The sequence below is a fragment of the Enhydra lutris genome, unplaced genomic scaffold, assembly GCF_002288905.1.
Source record: "Enhydra lutris kenyoni isolate GAN:26980312 unplaced genomic scaffold, ASM228890v2 scaffoldscaffold73, whole genome shotgun sequence".
NCBI lineage: Eukaryota > Metazoa > Chordata > Mammalia > Carnivora > Mustelidae > Enhydra > Enhydra lutris.
In genome coordinates, this window is record NW_019154157.1 from 3,625,437 (window position 1) to 3,643,729 (window position 18,293).

Sequence of the window (18,293 nt, forward strand, 5' to 3'; positions counted from 1 at the left end):
TTTCCCGTCTGTAACACAGAAGGAAGAGATGGCCTTTAAAGTCATCATCTTAAGTTACTTAAATTACTTAGCAAATTTTTGAGCGCTCGGCAGGACGCAGCGGCGGGGTACGCCGCGGCTGGGGAGGGGTTAATTCCGTTTTGGTCCGCCCCTTCCTGGCCCCGCCCCGCGGGCACCACCCCCGCCCGGCTTGCACCCTTGACCCCGCCCCCAGGCCGTGCGTTCACCGGAAGTGCCCGGGCGCGGGCAGCTCACTTCCGCCCGGCAGGTGACAGCCGCGGGGCTCCAAGCGGCCGGCGGCACGGACGCACCGGGGGAGCGGGAGGACGAGGCCGCGGACATTTTGCTGAGGAGCCGAGCCGTGCCGTGGCGCCGGGAGCCGTCCGGACCTGTGGGTGAGGAAGCGGGGAGTCCGGCGAGGCAGGAGAAGGAGTGGGGCCGGGAGGCGGTGGTCTGAGGTGAGGGGGGTTTGTGGGGTCAGAGGTCACAGAGAGGACGGGGCGCTAGAGGGGCGTGAATGGTTTCCCAAGCCACGATGTGAGAGAAGGACTACGGGTTCATTCATTCGTGCCCACTTGGCCGCCGGCCTGAATCCCAGCCACCCCAGCCCGCAGTCCCTCTTGGGGCGTCCTCCGAAGAGACTCCTAGACTTAGGCCCTGCGGAGTCCGCCCCGCGCCAGGGGGGAAACTCCTCTCCCCGTCCTGGTTTCCCCCTTCACATGCTGAGGCCTCCCAGTCATTCGAGGCCTTATCTCTTTGCCAAGGTTCAAAAAGAAAAGAAAAAAAAAAAAAAATCAAGAACCGGGCCCTTTGCGCCTGCCCCGCGGTAGGCTTGGGCTTGGTCTGTCCGTCTGGCGTTTCATGGACAGGTTATCTGGGGACACCTGTGATCATGCTAAAAATACTGACGAAATGCTAGCTACTAGTTATTGAGCTCCTACTGTGTGCTAGACACTGCCAAACACCGCAGGTACAGTGCCATATGTAAACTTCACAACAACCCTTGCGGGGTAGCTGTTGTTGATACCCTATTTTATCTGCAAGGAAACCAAGGCACAGAGAGGTTGAATCACGCATTAGGTAAGGTCAGTCCTGTGATATAGGCAGAGCCAGGGTTCTTACCTACGCTTTCAGGGGCCTGCAAAGTGCAGAGACGGAAGAGGTTGGAGCAAGGTTGGTGTGTAGGGGCTGTTAGATTTCTTTAGCTGCTGTTGTATTTATTCAAAGCTGTGTAAAGATGTAGCCTTATTACTTTGCTGTCTGCTCCTCATAAGGGCCATTTAATTCACATGGTTAGGGTGAAACAATCCTGCAGGCTATTGTTAGAAGTAATTACCTTTCAGGGCAAAAGTGGAAGTTTTTCCTGAGTATTGAGAACTGTGAGACACAAAACAGGCTATTCATGAAGCTAATTTAAGAATATTCGACCCTCTCTTAAGAGTGGTTGAACTGCAGGGCGCCTGGGTGGCTCAGTGGGTTAAGCTGCTGCCTTCGGCTCAGGTCATGATCTCAGGGTCCTGGGATCGAGTCCCGCATGGGGCTCTCTGCTCAGCAGGGAGCCTGCTTCCCTCTCTCTCTCTCTCTGCCTGCCTCTCTGTCTACTTGTGATCTCTCTCTCTGTCAAATAAATAAATAAAATCTTTAAAAAAAAAAAAAAAGAGTGGTTGAACTGCATTCCTTTTGGAATAAAGAGAAGAAGCACATGACCCCTAGGGGATCTTTTGGCCCTAGGTTCTTGAAGTACGTTCTCAAGGGAAGGGTCTCTGTCTCAGAAAAGTACAGGTGCCTTGGCTTCTTGGATGGGGAGTGCACATCTCGCTTGGAAGATGGTGAAGTCGTTTGATGGCTGGAGGACTAGACTCTTTGAGTCTGAGCCTTATTCCTTTGCAGACATTCACTTGCTCCAATTCTTCCTCAGTTTCCCTGGTAGCAGCAGGAGGAAGACGTGCTGCCTTCCTATCCAGTCCTGGGTGTTACAAGCCTTAATGAACCCATGAAGGTTTTCACATGCTTCTGAAGAAAGCTGTGATATAAATATTACCATAGTACCTTTTTTTAAACTCTGTGATCTGTTCTCCTAGTTCCATTGAATTCACAGAAACTTAATGTTGTCACCTTATCCCCATTCTTCCAAGGGAGGATTTGAGATGAAGTGACTTGTCAGACAGATGGTGGGAACATGAGCAAAACTCAGAGCATCTGGCTCCCTGTCCTAAGTTGAGCCCACCAGCCTCCTCCAGCCGCTTAGAAACTGTCATAAAGAGTAGCCTCAGGGGCACCTGGGTGGCTCAGTGGGTTAAGCCTCTGCCTTCGGCTCAGGTCATGATCTCAGGGTCCTGGGATCGAGCCCCGCATCGGGCTCTCTGCTCAGCGGTGAGCCTGCTTCCTTCTCTTTCTGCCTGCCTCTCTGCCTACTTGTGATCTCTCTCTCTCTCTCTCTCTCTGTCAAATGAATAAAAATTAAAAAAAAAAAAAAAGAGTAGCCTCAGTAGTTCTCAAAGAATCAGACCCCTCAGAGGTTGTGGAGAGGTTATCTGTTGAGGACAGGTTGAGCAGAGGCTTCATCCTGAGTGGCCTGAAGGGCTCAAGAGATGTAGTGGAAAAAGCACTGCCGGACTCCCCGCCAGTCAGCCCTGGGTTCTGACCCCAGCTCAGCACCTACCTGGACAACTTACTTAGGCTTGGTGTCCTTTACTTCAGCTCTAAAATAATACTGACCCCCACCTCCTCCCCATCCCCCCCAACACTGGTGTGTGTGGGGATTAGATAAGGAAATTTGTGCAGAGGCTGTTACTGTGGTTGGGTGCCTTGACCCTAGGCAGTTGATGCCTCCGGGAGCCTCTGAGGAAGGCTGTCCACCCTGGTTTGTGGGGTATTACTTCCTTCTGCAAACAGAGACTTTACATACACAGCACTGCTCCCACCCTTCTCGTTTCACTTCCCAAAAGTGTTTCAGAACAAGTTTAATCTGTTGGTCCTACTGGCTTTGGGCTTGGACTTTCATGTATTTCTGGTCATCATCTGAAATTGTTGCGTGTCTTGACTGCTCACTTCCGAAAACCTCCATGCCTGGCACCAGAGCCTGACATGCTGACAGTGAGCAAACATGGCTTAGGTATGGGTTCTGTATTTTGCTATAATAATAAAAGCTTGAGAGGGCATCTGTTACATGTAGATGTTTCTTTTTCTGAACAGGTTTCTTCTGTCTGTTACTGATACATGCCCAGAAATGGTTTTAGTGTTTTGTTTTTTCCTCTTCACACAGAGAAAGAACAAATAACACCAGAGAGAAAAATACCACGTGAGCACTTGGGGAATCCTTTAAAAAAATAATCCTGCTTGAATATCCATCAGTGACTCCTTATTGCCCTCAGGCTAAAATTCACATTCCTTATCATGGCCTTCAAGGCCTTTTGGGGTGACTCCTGCCTGGCTCTCCTGCCTTATCTCTCCTACTCCCCACTTCCATCTTTTCCCAACCTCCAGTCAAACTCAGCTGCTTGCCACTTCTGCAAACCCCAACTCTTTCTACCTCTGTGTCTTTGCTTTGTGCTGTCCTCGGCCTGAACACTTATTTCCTGTCACACATGACTCTTTCTTTGCTGGACCACTGTTTGGAGCTTCCCATCTGATTATCTCTCTCACCTTGTAGGCCTGAACCTCCTCAGTGTCCTGTGGCACTGCTCGTAGGGTTTGTCATTGTTCACTCGGCTGTCTTCTAAGTAAACGGCTCTTAATCCTTGGGGAGGACTTGTCTTAACTGTGTCTCTAGCACTTAGTGAAATGTCCGGCACATAGGTACCCAGTAAATGTTCAGTGAATGGATGAATATTGCATTGACTTGTTAGGATTATTTGATTCCTAGGAAATTCAAAGCACTTTCCAAATGATCTCCTGTCTATCCTCTTATCAGTCTGGCAGGATAGGGAGCAGTCTGACCAGTGATAGGATTAACTACTCTCCGTTCGTTGCTACCGCCCAGCCAGCCACCAGAGTGACATTGTCTGGGGAAAGAGCCTTCCAGGCCTAAGAGAGTGAAGAGTAGGAGCGTCCCTGGCTTGTTTGAGAAACAGCAGGGAAGCTGAGTGAGCAATGAGCGGGGCAGTGGGTTATGAGGTCAGAGGAGAATGGAGGGGGCTTCCAGGTCAAGGTGAGAACCCTGGCTTTTACTCTGAGTGAGGTGGGAGGTGGGAGCTGCTAGAGTTTTGAGCAGGAATTCTGAGATCAGACTTACATTTCAACAGGCACCACCACAGTGCTTCAGGGCCTCTAGAGACTTGGGGTTGGGGAACAGCGAGGAGGTGCTGGTGGTAACCACTCTCCCTGTTGTCATAGTGGCCAGCCTATAGCAATAGGCCACTTGGTGGGCTGGGCACTGCTGAAGGCTTTGTATGTACTGACCTGTTTTATTTATTTATTTTTTCATTTCATTTATTTGAGAGAGTGAGAGAGAGAGAGCACAAGAGTGGGGAGGCTCAGAGGGAGAAGCAGACTCCTCGTTGAGCAGGGAACCCGACTCGGGGCTTGATCCCGGGATTCCAGGATCATGACCTGAGCCAAAGGCAGACGCTTGACTGACTGAGCCACGTAGGTGCCCCGGTATTGACCTGATTTAGCCTCACAAATCCCTTAGGTATGTGACATTGTAATTCTCATTTTATAGGCTTGTGCCTGTTAAGTTGTGTAGACCCTTGGAGAACCCCTGTCATACATGCTGTGGCCTCCTTCCCATTCCCAACCCCTCGTTCTTGGATTGTCTCGTTATTTAATATTGCTGAGGAGTGGCTTTGCTGTGGTTTTAGACTTTCAAGCCTCATTTTTTTTGGGTCTTTAGCCTTGGGCTTGACCTCTAACCTCCATTAAGAAGGTCTCCCCAAAGTTGGGAGACCTTTTCTGATTAAGGTAAGAAGCTGGTTGAGTCCAGAATGCCCAGAGTCCATCAGCAGCCAGAACACCCGCCTTAGTGACTTTTTTCCCAGGGTTACCGTCTCTGTGGGCTTGAGCTGGAAGATGATAGGTTTGGAAGTCAGGTCTCAAAGCTTTAAAACAAGTTCTTCATTGTTCATTTTCAGCACTGAAAACATTTGTTAAAGCAGAGCACTGTAAAGGAATAGACTTGGGTGACATACAGTTTTTGCCACACCTAATTGTTTTTAGGGTCTTAAGCATATTGAGAGTGGAATGACAAAATTTCATTTTGCGGTATATCTGCTTCTATGGCCTTCATTCTCTGAATGAAACTGAGTGGCTGAACATTGAGACAGTGCCGCCTGTCACCTTCTCAAGGTGGCCACCTGGTTAAATTTTAACCTCCTTTCCTCCCCTCCTCCACATTCCCTAGCCTCCTTCCCTGTTTTCTCTTTCTCCATAGCATTGATCACCATCTCAGATAGTATATATTATACTTATTTATCTTGCCTGTGGTCCCTGTCTGCCATTGGGATGTATGCTCCATGAAGGGAAGGATCTTTGTCTGGCTTGTTCACAGCTGCATCCCTAGCATGTAGACCTTTTTATGGCACATGGGAGGTGCTCAGCAAACATATGAATAGGAATGGGGGTGCGGGTGAGGACAGGAAAATATGTACTCAGTACAGGGATGGTATCTTTGTGGGTTGTTGTTGTTTTTTAAGATTTTATTTATTTGAGAGAGAGATTGCAGAAGAAAGCACGAGTTGGGGTGAAGTGCAAAAGCAGTGAAGAGCTTGACAAAGGAACACAGAAGACCTGTAGGTCTAGAGGATTAAAGGCAGAGGGAAGGGCCTGCTTGTGTTCCCATCATAGCTGTGTCAGAGCCCCTTGCCCCCAGCATTTGCATCCCCACCCTCCAGCAGCCCTAGTCTTTGAGCTGATGCCTGTGGGAGCAGGGGATGGTGATCTGGCCTCACTGAAGGAGGTGGCCTGGACCTTTCTTCTATCAGAGATGTTACCATCTGACCTTCTGCCCTTTGCCGTTCTCTTTTTTCTTTATTTACTTATCTTTCATTTATTTATTGGCTCTAAAATGGGCTAGGGGGTCTGATATTTTCAACTTCAGTTTTATCAAAATAGCTTGACAACCAGAGCAGATGCGTGTCTGATGCTAGCAAACTCTGTGAATGGAACATGGGGAAGCTGGTCTCCAGCTGAGGTTGGTTTACAAAACTTGAAATTTCCCCAGGAAGAGAGTTGAGCACTAATCGTCCAGACATTTATTGAGCACCTGGTATTTGTCAGGTAAGTCTAGGAGCTAGGGATGCAGTACTAAATAAAATGGATAAAACCTTTGTCCTCATGGAGCACATTACAAAGGGAGAAAAAAATAAACAATATAAATATATTTTATAGTATGTTGGTGACAAGTACCTTGAAGGAATACAAAAGGAGAAGTGAAAGGTAGGGACTTGGGGGGATTGGTTGGAAATGTGTAGAATTTTAAATGAAGTGGTCAGAAAAGGTGACATTTTAGTGAAATTTGAAAGAAGTGACGGACTGAGCCATGGCGCTGTCTGGAGAAAGAGCCTCTCTGGCCATGTGAACAGCATGTGCAAAGGCCCTGAAGTGGAAATATGCCTTTTGTGTTCAAGGATCAGCAGAAAGGCTCCATATGGCTGGAACTGAGGGAATGATAGAGAAAACAGTGAGAGGAGAGTTTGAAGAAGTAACAGGTGGTGTGTATGTGTGTGAAAGACAGAAGGGGTGTGTGTCTCATATGAGCCTGTGGTCCATGAGGCCATGGTAGAGATTTTGGCTCTTATTCTGAGGTGAGACAGGGAACCATTGGAGGATTTTGGACCAGAGTACCACTGTCTAACTTAGACTGTAATGGATTCATTCTGCCTGTTGCTGAATTGGGTTGTCGAGAGCAGTGTGGAAGCAGCTTTGGTAGCAATCGCAATAAGAAGTGATAGTTGGGGGGCCCTGGGTGGCTCAGTCGTGAAGTGTCTGCCTTCAGCTCAGGTCCTGCTGGGGATAGAGCCCCGCATCAGGTTCCCTGCTCAGCAGGAAGCTTGATTTCTCCCTCTCCCACTCACCCTGCTTGTGTTCTCTCCCTCTCTCTCTGTGTGTGTCAAAAAAAAAAAAAAAAAAAAAAATGATGGTGGCTTGGGGCCTGGTGGAAGTGATGGTGCTGGTGAATAGCCGCTTTATGAATTCTGGATTCATTTGGAAGGTAAATCCCATAGGATCTGCTGATAGATTAGATGTGGAATATGAGTGTGTGTGTTGTCAAGGGTAACAGGTTTTTGGCCTGAAACCCTGTTAAAGATATTGATAATGAACTAGATAATGAAAACTGCAGATGAGCCAGTTGCAGGATGGGGGGAAGCAGAAGATCAGTTTTTATCATGTTAAGTTTGAGCTGCCTGTTAGGTGTATAGACATTCAAGTTCAGATATTGATTAGGCAGTTTGGATATATGAGCTGAGAGTTCACTGGAGAGGTTGGGCCTTGGGGGTGTAAACTTGTGAGTTATCAGCATGTAGATGGTACTTAAAGCCTTGACACTGGATGAACTCACCAAAGAGGCGAGATAGCATGGGGAGGGGGAGGTACCAGGCCCAACCCTGGGGCCCCCCAGTCATAAAGGAAAGGGAGAGGAAGAAGAACCAACAAAGGAGACTGAGATGGAGCAGGAGGTGCGTAGAGGGGAAAGCAGAGTGCGTGGCATCCTGGAATCCAGGGGAAGAAAGTGTTTCAAGGAAGAGGAAGTGATGAACAGTATCAAATGCTCGTCAGTGTGAGATTTGTATTTGACAGATTCACTGCATCTTCCGCCAGCAGGACCTAACATGCTCAGGCATCCAGGACCATCGCTGAATCCCATCCTTCCTTGCCTAACTTCATCTGTTCCTTTCCCTTCCAAGTCCTTGCCTTTAGCCAGGTAGGGGTTCTCACAAACTCCTGAACATGCCTGCTTGTTTTGGCTTTGGGTAACTCACCATTCTCTCAGCATCTTTAATTTCTTATTTATAAATGGATTACCTTGAGAATTAAATGAGGGGGGCTGTAAACCATTTAGCACAGAGCCTGCACCCCAGTCAGTGTTGCTGGTGATTTAGTCTCTATCTTCTCCCTTTTATGCTGGCATCTTTTGGGTCTTCTCCAGGTTACCCTCAGTCCTTCCTTTCCAAATGTGACCCTTCTTTTCCCATCCAGAAAGCACTTCATCTTCCCTAGACGTTCCCCCAAGTCTCAGAACCCTCTTCTGAGCAGTGGTGGTACTTAATGGAAGGCACGATTGCTCTGTTGTTCACCTGCAGTCCTTTACTTGGTCTCTGCGTCTGTACAAGCCCAGCGGGAAGACTGTCCTTTGTCTCCTGTGGGCATGCTGCTGTTGGGGGCACAGTCCCAGTCCCAGAGTTGACGGTTCCTCATACTGTTACACATGATGAATGGATGACTCCAACACTTGACAGAGCTTCAGAAAGTGTTTCCATTGTATAGATGGGAAAAACTGAGATCTCAGGGGGCCTCATTCTAGTCTTTGGCCTCATTCTCTTCCTGATTAATTTAAATATTATTCAGAAGAAACCCCTGTTACTTTCCTTTTTCAAGTCCAGAGGAACTTTTTCTCTTGACAGCAGATCTTTCCAAGCATTACTTTCTGTAGATGGTTGAGAACTGGCACGTGATTCTAGAATTAGTTTCTAAAGACTCAGTACTAATAGAAGAACATTTGCATGTGGCATGTGCCTGCTTTTACTTCTTTTTCATTTTGAGGCTTTAATTGTTAGTGGGTCTCAGGAGATTGATTTTGGCTAACTACTTTTCATCCAAATCCCAGGAGGCCCATAACTCCGCAAGCTTATCCAAACAGGCTTTCACTAGGCATGTTACCAAACTTGACATTCCTGTTGTCCAAACTGGATGGACTGGTCCTAAAATAACCAGTAATTCAATGTTTGAGGGACCCTGCAAGGATAATGGGCAACACATTTCATTTATCCTTTCGCTTGGAGTGTGTGTGATTCTGCCAGGTCTTCGTTCAGAGAAGAAGTTGCGTTGCTGGACTGAGTGGAACCTGTGGGATCTCAGTATGGGGCAAGAGTAGAGAGTGTCAGTGCTACCATTTTCTAGCTGTTTGACTTCAGAGAAATACCTTGGTCTCTCTGGACTTCACTTTTCCTCATCTGTAAACTTGTGGTATTATCAATACCTTTTCCACAGATTATTGTTTGGATTAAATGTGAAGTTCTTTACATACTGTCTGGCTCATAGAGCATATCTGCCTGCCATTACTGCTGCCGCTGCCACCTTTGTTCTGAATTTCATGCCAAGCCCAAAGAAGAGCACAGCTTATTTTCTCATAGTTATTAAACCAATTTGAAAGTGCCTGTTTGAGTTTGGTGACCAAGTTGTCTCAGAGAGAAAGTCTGAAGTCTGGTTTCTCTACTGCTGAGTCACCTTTTAGTCTTCAAGCTGGCCTCACTTATTTCCCTGTCTATAAAGTGAACTTTAGGACTTACCTGTGAGAACCTTTTCCTTTTTTGAAAGAAGATTGTCAGACAGGTGAGCGGTGGTGAGTAATTCCTGGGTGGTGAATAGAATCATTGTCTCTATTATAAACTCTAAGCTTCATGGGGCAGGGACACAATCCAGAGCATGGCACAGAGTAGGGGAATATTTGTGAATGAATCAACCTATGCCTTTGAAACAGAACTGAAACCGCCAAACGTGAGGTGATTAAAGTTCCGCTTTTCGGGGCGCCTGGGTGGCTCAGTGGGTTAAGCCTCTGCCTTTGGCTCGGGTCATGATCCCAGGGTCCTGGGATCGAGCCCCGCATCGGGCTCTCTGCTCGGCGGGGAGCCTGCTTTCTCCTCTCTCTCTGCCTGCCTCTCTGCCTGCTTGTGATCTCTGCCTGTCAAATAAATAAATAAAATCTTTGAAAAAAAAAAAAGTTCCGCTTTTCTGTTCTAAATGAGAAGAAACAGTTGCACCACTCTAATCCCTTTTGTTCACTTTTTTTTTTTTTTAAGATTTTATTTATTTATTCATGAGAGACAGAGAGGCAGAGGGAGAAGCAAGCCCAGTGTGGGACTGTATCCCAGGACCCTGGGATCATGACCTGAGCCAAAGGCAGATACTTAACCAACTGAGCCACCCAGGCACCCTCTTACTAACTTATCCTTAACTGTTCTTGAGCTAACATGTGCCTGGAGCAGGTTTCTGAACAGGTTTCTTCATCAGGCAAGAGTTTAACAGTGACAGTTTTATATATATATATATATATTTTTTTAAGATATAATTTATCTGAGAGAGAGCATTGTGTGCATGTGGGCACCAGCAGGGGGAGGGGCAGAAAGAGAAGGAAAAGCAGACTCCCCGCTGAGCAGAGAGCCCAATGCAGGGTTCCATCCCAAGACCCTGAGATCATGACCTGAGCCAAAGGCAGATGCCTAAGCAACTGAGCCACCCAGGTGCCCAGCAGTGATGGTTTTAAACAGCACTGAAGTTGGAAGCCACCAACAGACTTTCAGGGCTCATTTTTCCCTGCCCAGGTGTCCTTGAATTCAGAGATGAGTCTTGACAGCTGGATCAGACCTTCCCAAATGTCTTCTTCCCCTTTCCCTTCCCTAAAACTGCTTCTCTGGCTGATCTCACAATACCGATTATCTCCCTTGGTAACTCACTGAGTGCCAGCGGTATACAGCGCATTGTGCTAGCGCCACCAACTTCGTGCCTCTCAACTGAGTGCGGAGCCTGGGTTGCTCTGGCATGAATCACTGCCCTGAGACTAGAAACGTCCTTTCCTTGGCCGTTGGCAGGCCATTTGGGGAATTGTTTGGCTTGTTACTGTTTTCCTTCCTACTGAAGACCTAATAAGGTTTGGTAGTCCTGGCTACATTCTGAATTTGTTTTGTCTTTTCTCTTGGAAATGTCTTTTGTCCTTCTCAGAGAATGATCATGCTCCATTTCCTCTTGCTTGATACCCTGGAAGAACACTCATTGGTGGGGAAATGGATTTCTCATCTAGTAGAGAATCATAGAAGGTGAGATGTGGGAGGGAGTTTATCTGTCATTTAATAGAATGGAACTGTTGTCCTGTGGAACTGTGGGTTGTCTGAAGGTCCCCTGGTGAAGAGGGGGACTTGGGCATAGTGGAGTGAGCTAGGCCCTAAGTCCTCCACTCTTATGTCAACCAAGTAATTCTGGTTTTGTTTTAAACAGTTTGAAAGCAAGAAGCGGTTTGAAAAGCCATTGACCTGGTTGAATTCTCTTGTTTGACAATTAGAAAGAAGTAAAGCCCAGAGATAGAGGGATTTACCCTGCATCACACAGCTGTTGGTAGCAAAGCTAGATTTCCTGGCAGCTGTCTTAGAGTTGGATCAGCCTTACTTTCAACTTTGTTGAAAGTTCGCCACGGAGGCTTATGTCCCTGTTCTGTCCCATCAGCACTCTCTGCTCTCATCAAGGAGTCCTCTTATCTTGATCTGTTATAGGCCCTGGTTATTTTAGCTTCTCTGGGAACCTGAGTCTTCATCCGCAGTCAGTACGGCATCTGCTTCAGATTCTTTCTGCCCCTCCTTCTGCTCATAGCTTTCTCTCTTTCAAATAAATAGATAAAATCTTAAAAAAAAAAAAAAGAATAAATTCTTAGAAGCCAAGTTATTGGGTCAAAGGGTCAGCACCTTTGCAATTCTGGTGGCTGTTGCCAAATTGGTGTAGAAGTTGTAGCAGTTTAGACTCTCATTAGCATGACATCAGGGTATCTCTTTTCCCACATCAGCACCAACATGAAACGTCATCAGACTTTTGGGCTTTACCAGTCCATTAGCTAATGGATGGTATTTCATTGTAGTATCAATTTCTCTTATTATTTCTCTTATATCTCTTAAAGCTTAAACCATCTGTCTTCATTTTCTGTAACGCACCACATCCTTTGCCATTCTCTTATTTTTAGGTACTTTTTATGTATTTTTAAAAAGATTTTATTTATCCATTTGTGAGAGAGAGAGAGAGAGAGAGAGAGAGTGAGCTCGAGTAGGGGGAGGGGAAGAGGGAGAGGGAGAAGCAGGCTCCCTGGATGCAGGACTTGATCCCAGGACCCTGGGATCATGACCTGAACTGAAGGCAGCCGCTTAACCCACTGAGCCATCCAGGAGTCCCATAGGTACTTTTTATGTATTAAGGAAAATAGGCTTTTGTCTGAGATGTGATGGAAATTTATGTGTGTGTCTATCATATGTCTTTTTTTAAAAGATTTTATTTATTTACTTGAGAGAGAGAGAGAATGAGAGAGAGCATGAGAAGAGAGGGAGAAGCAGAGACTCCCCGCTGAGCAGGGAGCCCATGCAGGACCCAATCCCAGGACTCCAGGCTCATGACCTGAGCCAAAGACAGTCGCCCAACCAACTGAGCCACCCAGGCACCCTTGTCTTTTGTTTTTTATTATGATTTGGCCATACAGGAAAACTTAATTTTTATGTAATCAGACTCACAGATTTTTAAAGACTTCTGGATTTAATGTCATACTCAGAAAGGCTTTGTTTCCTCTGGGTTATATAGTTTTCCATTTTTCTTCTTCAGCATTGAGTTTTATTTTATTTTATTTTTTTTAAATTCAATTATTTGAATTGAATTTTTCAGTGGCTCAGTCAGTTAAGCATCTGCCTTCAGCCAAAGTCATGATCCCAGGGTCTCACAGAGCAGGGAGCCTGCTTCTCCGTCTTCCTCTGCCTGCTGTTGCCCCTGCTTGTATGTGCATAGTCTCTCTGTCGAATAAAAAAATGAAATCTTAAAAAAATAAATAGAAATGAAAAAAGTTTTAATATTTGTGTGACATACACTAAGGGATATGTGAGCTCTTAAGTGTACCAGTCTGGCCAGAATCTGCATCAAGATGCAGCTCATGGGGCGCCTGGGTGGCTCAGTGGGTTAAGCGTCTGCCTTCGGCTCAGGTCACGATCTCAGGGTCCTGGGATGGAGCCCCATGCGGGGCTCTCTGCTCAGCAGGGAACCTGCTTCCTCCTCCCACCTCTGCCTGCCTCTCTGCCTACTTGTGGTCTCTCTCTCTGTCAAATAAACAAATAAAATCTTAATAAAAAAAAAAAAAAAACCAAAGATGCAGATCATTTCCATCACCCCCCGAGTTCTTTTGTGCCCCATTCAGTCCTCCTCAAATGCATCCACTGATCTGACTTCTACCTCTTCTTCTTATCCTAGAATTTCATGTAAATGGAACCCCACAATATTTTTTTTTTTTTTCGAAGATTTATTTATTTATTTCACAGACAGAACACAAGCAGGGGGAGCAGCAGGGAGAGGGAGAAACAGGCTCTCCACTGAGCAGAGAGCCTGATGCTGGCCTAGATCCCAGAACCCAAGGACCACAACCTGAGCCAAAGCAGATACCTAACCCACGGAGCCACCCAGGGGCCCCGGAACTCCATGATATTTATACTATTAGCATGCTTTCATTCCCACATTGTCCCCTATCAGAAGAACAGTGAACTAAGTAAAGAGCAAGTGCTGCTGTCCCCATTTTCAAGAGAAGAATTGGATCATAGAGATGAAGTCAACCAACAGCAGTTCAGTCTTCTTTCCTTTAAAATTATTGTTGGGGCACCTGCTGGCTCAGTAGGTAGAGTACACAACTATTCATCTCAGGGTTTTGAGTTCAAGCCCCACGTTGGGCATGAAGCCTACCTAAAAAATAATGATAAAGATAAAATAATTATTGTTATCACTAGCAATTTTGAGGTCTTGGAGAAAAGTTGAAATATATTCAATATTTATTTTCTTAATGTATTTTTTATAGATTTAAATTCAATTTATTTGTTTAAAACACAGAGATTCTTTATCTCTTGTTCAGAACTACATGTAGATATGTGAGGACCTCACATATTTAAAAAGTGTTGAGGACTTTATTTCCTTACGTCTAACTAACTCCAGTAGCTAAAATTCAAAGTTTTTAGCTGGGGATATTTTTATGATTTTTTCCCCCTTCCATTATCTTCCTAGGACCTCATTTTTCCACTCTTAGATTATATTACATCTTTGTCCTAGCCAGTGTGTCAGTGATTCTCACTAGGGGCTTCTTTGTAATTCTAGAAAACATAAAACTACTCTATTTCAGGCTTATTACTCAGTTTCTTTACTTTAAGCCTAGTGGCAGGGGAAAGCAGAAGCATCAGTAGGATTTTTTTTTTTAAGTAAGATTAATAGGGGTGCCTGGGTGGCTCAGTAGTTGGGCCTCTGCCTTCGGCTCAGGTCATGATCCCAGGGTCCTGGGATTGAACCCTGCTTCAGGCTCCCTGCACGGCAAGAAGCCTGCTTCTCCCTCTCCCACTCCCTCTGTTCCCTCTCTCACTGTGTCTCTCTCTGTTAAATAAATAAATAAAATCATTTTTAAAAAAAATCTTTAAAATAAAAATAAAGTAAGATTAATAGGGACTGGTCTGGGATTATAAAATCAAAGTGAGAAGGTAGATTTAAATTAAGGACATCAGTGGCTCATCAGAGACAAAACTAGTCCTTCCAGGTGTGGGTTTTAATTTAGACTCTCCCTCCCCTTGAGGCGATCCTTAGCCGGTAAATGCTGAAAGTGAGGAGTATCCCAGCCCAGAATGCTGTCTCCTTAGCAAAAGTGACTTATCACACTGGCCAGAGCAGTTTTCAAACCAAAAATTCCCCAATTGTTCCTTTTTAGAATGTGTCCCGTCACTTCCAAAGATGGAATCCAAACCCTAGGCTTTTTCTTGCCTGAACTGGTTGCGTGCTTCCAGGTGTGGCTCATGTATACAATTAGATTCATCAAACAAGGTCTTAGCCCCTTTGGCCTCCATTAGTGGGCACGCAGTGTATGGCGATAGCTGAGCAGTACCAGGGAAAGCATCTGTCTTTCCTGTGGCATCCTTTAAGTCTGATCCTTTAGACTGAACTGTAGGGTTTTTTTCACTCCTGCAGAGAGGATGAAACATCTCTTGCACTAACCAAGAGTAACTTCAGAGAAAGGACACCAGAGATAGCCACCGGGGGCAGGTCACCCAGGTGTAGTTGATCTTCCACTGTGTAATGAGGTTTTTAAAATCTGTGCTCTGGGTGGCTTGGCAAAAGCATTTTCACTTCTCCCTACTTCCCCTTCCTCCTCCACTTTAATTTCCTATATGTGAAACAGCTTCAGAGGGATACTATTCCTGCATCATCAGTCCCATTGGGCCCTCTGCAGAGGGTTATGTGAGATAGATACTGCAGAGAAAAGAAGCAGCCCGAGCTCACGCTGGGTAGCAGTGTAAGTTGCGAGTAGTTGCTTAGCATCTGTAAAAGGAAGAGTGTCATCAAAGCTTAACACTATAGGGGTATCAGCAGCCTGTGGTGGTCTAATTAGCTCACCCTGCTCTGTTGCTTTTTTTAATCCCCCCAAAAGAAGCTTCCCACCCTTTCTTCCACCTGGGCAGGTACATACATCTCAAATCTGTCCCCAGGTGATTGTGTTCCTGGAATTTAGGACCCCTAGATGTTGTATTGTGCCTGCAGATAAGGACAAAGCCCCTGACAGTCTCCACTATTGGAGAAGGAAGAATCTCTGGGCAGCATTGAAGTTAGACATCTAAGGTGGTTTTTTCCTTTTTTTTTCACTTCGATTTCCTTCTAGATTTAACAACAGAGGGGTTTATATGTTACTGTGATTCTTTTGGTTTAAAATTTTTAGCCCCTTTTGTTTTCTTGATCCCTCTTCTTAGACTAAACTTATCTTTGAGAAATGGCATACTTCTATTTTGGGTACCCCTTCCAGTTGTGCTCTCACACCTATGACTCCTGAAGTCATACAGCCTTTTGTTGTGTGGCAGACGTCCTGTTATCTTGTTGATCTGCTCGTCACAGAACTCAAAAAGGAACCTCTAGGTTGGGGAGATTTCTCTGAGAAAATGGCTTTATGTGTACTCAAAAGAAAATGATTTTCACTGTAAGTGAACTCCTTTAGGAAACAAATGCTGAAGAGTTACATAACAGAGCTGTCAGCAAGCCGAGACGCCCCACGATGGTCATTGGCCCCTTTTCATTTCTTTTAACAACTATCAACTCAGCACTGGCCATGTGCAGAACCCTAGGCCAGTTATGAAGGGGGAGGATGGACAGAGCCATGGACTAGGCTGACGTGGGTTCTCCCTTTGTGGATCTGTCCACAGGCCTGACTTTTGCTGCCAGGCCCTGCAAGATAGAGTCCCTACTGTGGGTCTGCCATCATCAGACACAGCAGTCTCTTCTTTTTCCTGCATCTCCCACAGAAAAGTGCCATCATCCCTTTTCAATCTTGCAAAGCAAAGGAAAGTAGAATTGTGTCTTTTCCATTGTACTGTTCTGTCAGTGAAGCCTTTATTCCTCTAGTCCAGTGGGATCCACAAAGGATTTAAGGCAGCCCCAAGACAGCACATACTTGTTTCCCATTGATCACTGAGACAGAATCTATTGGGTGTCTCAGTTGGGGAACAGCTTCTTTGCCATCTTGCTGTGAATACCAGCTTAGTCTGGAGAATTCACCTGGGCTAGAGAGGAGCCATGTCAGTTTTGTTTCCAGAGACTTTTTTTTTTAAGATTTTATTTATTTATTTGTCAGAGGGGAGAGAGAGCACACACAAGCAGGCAGAGTACCAAGCAGAGCAGGCAGAGGGAGAAGCAGGCTTCCGGCTGAGCAAGAAGCCCGATGTAGGACTCGATCCCAGGACTCTGGGATCATGAGCTGAGCCAAAGGCAGCTGCTTAACCTACTGAGTCGCTCAAGTGCCCCTCCAGAGACTTTTTGAATGATCCTTGACCTCTCACATCCATCCCACCAGTAATCTCCATCTTGCTCCCACCTAGTAATGTATTGAAAGAAGATGTTAACAGGTTCTGTGGGGGTTTAAATTAATTAATTAGTTCCAAGGTTTTATTTAAATTCTAGTTAGTTGGGGCGCCTGAGTGGCTCAGTGGGTTAAAGCCTCTGCCTTCGGCTCAGGTCATGATCTCAGGGTCCTGGGATCGAGCCCCGCATCGGGACCTCTGCTCGGTGGGGAGCCTGCTTCCTCCTCTCTCTCTCTGCCTGCCTCTCTGCCTCCTTGTGATCTCTCTCTCTCTGTCAAATAAATAAAAATAAAATCTTTAAAAAATAAATAAATAAATAAATAAATTCTAGTTAGTTAGCATACAGTGTAATATTGTTCTCAAGAGTAGAATTTAATGATTCATCGCTCACATATAACACCTAGTGCTCATCACAAGTGCCCTCGATGGGTTCTATGTTTCAGTCTCTTCAGTGGAGGCAACAGAAGGGACAAAAGTGAGTGACTTTTTCCATTCAAATGTCTATTTTTTTTGGATTGTTTGGTTTTCTGTACCATGTGAGACTACAGGTAGGACTGGGCAGTTATCACTGGAAGTCTTATGGTTTTTATACTGAGTCCTTAAGCACTATCAGTGCTCGGTCCTCCCTTTCAGATGGGAGAAGCAGAATTCCTTTGTTAATAGAGTACAGTTGCTGAGGTCAGGCAGCCCTGAGATGGTCTCCCAGTCTAACCATTTACAAGTCATGTGACTATGGGCAAGTTACTTAACCCTGAGCCTCAGTTTCCTCATCTGTAAAATATTCTTTAAACCAGCCACCTGATTAGTGGGATTAAATGAGATAACGTTTACAAACTCCCTGGCCGTAATAGGGACTCAGTAAGTGTAACTTTTTTTTAAAAGATTTTATTTATTTATTTGACAGAGAGATAGAGAGAACAAGTAGGCAGAGCAGCAGGCAGAGGGAGAGGGAGGAGCAGATCCCAGGACCCTGGGATCATGATCTGAGCCAAAGGCAGATGCTTAACAACAGAGCCACCCAGGTGTCCCAGTAAGTGATAACTTCTTAAATGTTAGAACCACCCCTGGAGCCTCTGCCAAGTATCCAGGGTACTCGGCCCCTGTGGAGCTTCTTTAATCTTTCATCAATTGGTCAAGAGGAACTCCTGAAGGTATGCAGTGGATGCTCTGTAAACGGTGAATGAATGAGGGGGCCTTTGTTCTGTTGCCTTAGAACTGTGACTTTTGCACTGGGAGATGTCCTGAGAGATGCTTTGAGGAAACTGGCGAGTTAGATTTGGGGAATGCTATAGAACCACCCCTGGAGCCTCTGCCAAGTATCCAGGGTACTCGGCCCCTGTGGAGCTTCTTTAATCTTTCATCAATTGGTCAAGAGGAACTCCTGAAGGTATGCAGTGGATGCTCTGTAAACGGTGAATGAATGAGGGGGCCTTTGTTCTGTTGCCTTAGAACTGTGACTTTTGCACTGGGAGATGTCCTGAGAGATGCTTTGAGGAAACTGGCGAGTTAGATTTGGGGAATGCTATAGAA

General features: G+C 45.7%; 1 protein-coding gene across 2 annotated transcripts in view; it reads left to right on the plus strand.

Moving 5' to 3' along the window:
* The first annotated feature begins 259 nt into the window (after positions 1 to 259).
* LOC111160028 (adaptor related protein complex 1 beta 1 subunit) overlaps positions 260 to 18,293 on the plus strand; it is a 54,775-nt gene continuing 36,741 nt past the window's right edge. For both annotated transcript variants that reach the window (XM_022522794.1, XM_022522793.1), the window contains exon 1: positions 260 to 395. The gene's annotated coding sequence lies outside the window, so the exon portion shown is untranslated. The remainder of the gene's footprint in view (positions 396 to 18,293) is intronic.